The sequence below is a fragment of the Pygocentrus nattereri genome, chromosome 18, assembly GCF_015220715.1.
Source record: "Pygocentrus nattereri isolate fPygNat1 chromosome 18, fPygNat1.pri, whole genome shotgun sequence".
NCBI lineage: Eukaryota > Metazoa > Chordata > Actinopteri > Characiformes > Serrasalmidae > Pygocentrus > Pygocentrus nattereri.
The window spans coordinates 39,678,659-39,683,658 of record NC_051228.1 but is presented as its reverse complement, the minus strand read 5'-3'; the positions used below and the strand labels follow the sequence as shown (position 1 = coordinate 39,683,658).

Below are 5,000 nucleotides of genomic sequence, written 5' to 3'. Positions count from 1 at the left end.
AGTTGCTGTGACACACAGAGGGTTTAATGTGAATCTCACGCGTCTTCACGTGTCCAGCTTGGCTGCTGAGCGCTGGGCAGAGGGACGGAGGTCATTAAGCGCGGGTTCGGCTCGGACTCCCGGCTGTGGAGCGCGCTCGGTATTTTTGGCCACTCGAACGCGCTTCGTGTCAATCAGCAAAGAAGTGGATAAATATCTTTACGCATGAATGGAAAACAGACGCCCACCCTCACAAAGAGCTCCCCCGCTCCACCGCAGTGTGTGTGTGTGTGTGTGTGTGTGTGTAAAGGGTTACAGTAGGTGACTGCGAATCATCTGCAAAGTGCGCAAGAGTGACGCAGGACTGACTTCAGCGGCCGAACCACGTCACAGAATCTGTATAGAGGGAAAAAGGCAAACGGAAGCGATAAGGTAGGAACCTCATACGCTCAGGAGAACAGGAGGAGGGGGAGGAGGAGGAGAAGGAGGAGGAGGAAGGTGCTCACTGTCTGTCGTGATCAAAGGGCAGTCGGTGGAGATACGTGGAGAAAAGAAGGTGGTAACACCCGGAAAGAGCAGAAGGGAGGGGGAGGGCGCCGGGGGGCGCGGGGGGTTGGGGGGGGCAAAGGGGGGTGCATATATATACATATATATATGTATACACCGGAAATCACAGATAACAAAAAAAATCTTGTTGAAAGAGGAGAAGAGGCAGTGAGGGGTGGGGTGTTCTCCGTGGAGACCCTCGCACATCCACCACATCCACAGCCAGCAGAACGCGGCAGCTTTCGCGCTCAGCGGTCAACGCAGGCGGTCACTCAGCTTCAGCTCGCTTTTTATGATTTATCAACACCGAAAAAGCCAAACAGCTGCAGGTCTGACGTTCTGCGACATGAAGTGTCTGATCTGAGCGGCTCTGCCCTCCTTAAGGAGCCTACATGCTGCCCACGTGCGAGAAAAGTGACTCACACTGCAGATCTTTTTTTCCCCACCTGTTTTCAGACAGGTCCCGCCCACCGGGCGCTACGATTGGCTGGAAGTTTCCCGAGTCCAGCGCTACGATCGCGCCGGATTGGCTGATGGCTCACACTCGCGACCAGACAACCTGCCTGAGTATGAACTACTAGCCAATCCGGGCGCGGTGAGGCGGGGCTCTCTCTAAAACGGGTGTGAAAAAAAACAGCGCTAACAGGAGACCGCAATAAGACCGTAAAGCGCGTAAGAGAGGCGCATCTTTACACTGTCAGCTCTGCGATACACGAAAGTCTGCGGTTCCACTGTCTCTCTTGTTGTTCCTAACAGACGACAACATGTAAAAAGTATAAAAGCAAGTAAACAAATAGCCTAGATAGTCTTTCTAATCAAATCGTGGCTATGAACACTTATAAACATCCACACTAATCCGGAGGGTCGGTTTACACTTACCTCGGGACACCCAGAGCGGAACGGCTGAGAGCGTGGAGACCAGCAGCGTCCTCTTCTTACTTATGTCTTCAGCAGACAGCAGATCGCACAGGGTGGATGTCTCTCTCCTTCCGTCTCCCTCTCCCTCTCTACGTTTCTCCACATGTCTCATCTTCTGTTTTTTCTTTCCTCGTGGAAAGAGGAGAGCTCTGCTCCGAGCTGCCCGTCTACACGGTGCGCTTTTTATAGAGAGCCCATAGTACTAGTAAAGCAGGAGAGGGAGGAGGACTCATTCACTAAAAAGCAGCACCTACACAAAGTGCGTGTGAGCACGACGTCATTGGGGAGCTGCTGCTTTATAAAGGGCAGACCGGGGGCACTTTGGGTGCTCTGCTATAGCGGGCTTTGTCCAATAGCACATGGAAAGGTACCAAATAGCCCGTAGTTGTGTGTTTTTTAACATCCTGGGGTTTTTTACTCAATGCGGACGTAATTGTGCGGACGTAATGAGTTCCGTACCTGTGTGCTGTTGATGAGCCACAGCGCCCTGAGCTGTGGGCTGTGATTACTGAGGGGTCATATGTAGGAACGGAGCAATTAAAGTCTGACTTTATTCAGGAAGGCAATGAGAGGCTATGTAGGCTCCGTATCCCCTGTCAGGGTCTCAGGATGAGCTGCCTGATTCATTCTGCAGCTCAGGAGCTTCGCCTTGGTGGCAGGCAGCACTGAGAGAGAGGAGAGGATTTCACTCAGTTCAATGAGAAAGACAGACAGAGACAGAGAGAGAGAGAGAGAGAGAGAGAGAGAGGGAGTGAGGGAGAGAGACAGAGAGAGAGAGAGAGAGGGAGAGAGAGAGAGAGAGAGAGAGGGTGAGAGAGAGAGAGAGAGTGAGAGAGAGAGAGAGTGAGAGAGAGAGAAAGAGAGAGAGAGAGAGAGAGTGTGTGAGAGAGAGAGTGAGGGAGGGAGTGAGGGAGAGAGACAGAGAGAGAGAGAGAGAGAGAGAGAGAGAGAGAGAGAGACAGATTTCCAGCTGTGGACTGGGGGCACCCCCGAAACACGACACACGTGTCAGGGCAGCAGACACACACCGCTGATTGTAGCCCCCTCTCCGATCTCCTGCTCGTGGGAGGACAGAGAGAAAGAGAGACTGGAATCCACTGCCTGCTCCCCCGCACAAGGAGCCTCCCCGAGCAAGTGCACATACAAAGGCTCCCAACTTTCCACTCTAAACTCCATCTGTGGCCGTCTGGAGTCATTTCTATGATAATTTCACCAACTAGCAGAATATTCCTTTGCCATGTATGTAACTACAGTAAATATGAGGCTAAAGCCATTAGAGGCCCTTTCATAATCACACAGAGTGACCGCTGTCGTAATGATAGAGGTCAGGCATTCTTCTGTTTATCAGAATGTATGAAATATATTAAAGAGCTGCAGGGCTGAATCAGGCTATCGAGGAGAAAGGCTGATATGCTCACCAGCCACTATTATCACTATTAGGTTCACCTGCACAATTATGCAACGATCCAAACAGTCAGTCATGTGGCCACAGCGTAATGCATTAGTTAATGTTCAGGTCCAGCATCAGATTGGAGACTAGAGTGATATAGTTCACATATACTATATAGGCTATAGTTCACACAGAGATCCCTCGTCTAGTTAATGCCGATATTTGCTGCAGCATGTAGATGGAAGGGTTGGATTATGGCATTGTGGGCTGGAGGTTAGGAAACCAGCCTTGTGACCAGAAGGTCGCTGGTTCGTTTCCTCTGAGCCGACATGACATGACTGAAGCGCCCTTGAGCAAGACACCCAACCCCCAACTGTGTGGATAGGGCTGCCCACTGCTCCGGGCAGGTGTGCTCACTGCCCCCTAGTGTGTGTGTGTGTGGTGTTTCACTGCACCGATGGGTTAAATGCAGAGGTGAAATTTCCTTGTTGTGGGATAATAAAGGGCTCCATGGACTCGGCATGCCTTGTGTCATCAGTTCAAGCAGGTGGTTTTGATGTAATAGTGTTTCTTGTTGTACCTTTTGGTATTTTATTGGTTTCTTGGTACTTATTGGGTCTCTGAATACCGATCGAGCATTGTTTGAAGACCACACTGCTGTTGGTCATGTGCATCACTTAATAGCCAGTTTACCATCTTCTAATGGCATCGCAAGCAGTTTCCATGAATATGGCAATGAGTTCAGTGCACTTAAGTTGCTTCCGTCAGTCACCAGATCGCACGCTAGTACAGCACTTTTGAGCTGGGGAAGAACCGGAGACCGACAGCATGAACACGTAGCTGTCAAATCTGCTGCAATTCCATTATGAAATCATGTCAACATGGACCGGAATCTCTCAGGAATGTTTCCAGGCCCTTGCTGCCTGTTTTGAGACAGAGAGTTAATATAATGTATTCAATATTACATAAAGATAGAAACATGATGCAGCAATTCTTTGATATCTGTGCTACATATTAACGTGGAGCGAGGAGGCGGATGCATACGCTGAGATAAGCAAGATTTATTTTGGGCAAATCCAGGGTCAGAGTCGAAACGGCCCAGATTCAAACAGCCGACGCGGAGAGAATGCGGATCAGACGTGACGAACAGAAACACAGAACCTCAAACAAGAATCGAACACTACAAACAACATATACACCACGATCAAACATACAAACAAAGACCAACCAGAAACCAGGAAAACACTGGGCTTAAATACCAGCGTTAACGAGGGACAGGCGGAAACACAGGTGGGAACAATCAGGGGCGGAGTCACAAAACAAGGGCCGGACTAAAAGCCAAAACAAAGAAGCACAAGGACAGGACTGGGAGGGGCCAATCGTAACATAATGTACATACTACAAACTCCACTCAAAATATAAGACCACCCATCATTAATTCAATTTTCAAATGACTGAGTACGAGTTATTAATTCTTCAGGAGATACTAGACATAAGATAATCCACCTAAATAAGGAATGGGAAAATAAACAAAACAAAACAGAAGTTCATTAAAAAACAGAGAAAATGGGACACATAACAACCACGCAAAACCCAGTAGACCACTGAAGCGTTCATCGTAAAGCTTAAAGCTTTCATCTTCTGCTTTTATCTTTCATCCTTCGACTATGAGACGACAACTCAGCGCAGAGACGATGTGTAGCTGTCAAGGAGTTGCAACTGTGTAAATCAAACAAAGAAGCTGCTGCTGTTCAGAAAATGCGACCACTGTCTAAGACTGAACTGCAGAAGTGCAGAAGTCCCTGCAGATTTATTTGAAAAACTGAAAGCAAGACTTCTGAAAAGAAAAGCAGCTAAAGGCAAAAGCTGAACACACTAAATACAATTCAATGCTCTGCAAATTCTGTATTCAATTTATGCTCTCTGCTTTCAAGTCCAGTCGTGAAATTTCCTCACAATAAATATTCCACAATCCACTGTCAGTGGGATTATAACAAAGTGGAAGCGATTGGGAACGACAGCAACTCAGCCACGAAGTGGTCGGCCACGTAAAATGACAGAGCGGTCAGCGGATGCTGAGGGGCATAGTGCGCAGAGGTCACCAACTTTCTGCAGAGTCCATCACTACAGACCTCCAAACTTCATGTGGCCTTCAGATCAGCTCAAG

General features: G+C 48.5%; 1 protein-coding gene across 1 annotated transcript in view; it reads left to right on the top strand.

Moving 5' to 3' along the window:
• The first annotated feature begins 250 nt into the window (after positions 1–250).
• The window catches only part of smg6 (SMG6 nonsense mediated mRNA decay factor), a 43,355-nt gene continuing 38,605 nt past the window's right edge, over positions 251–5,000 (top strand). Inside the window, exon 1 of the mRNA XM_037547272.1 lies at positions 251–411. The gene's annotated coding sequence lies outside the window, so the exon portion shown is untranslated. The remainder of the gene's footprint in view (positions 412–5,000) is intronic.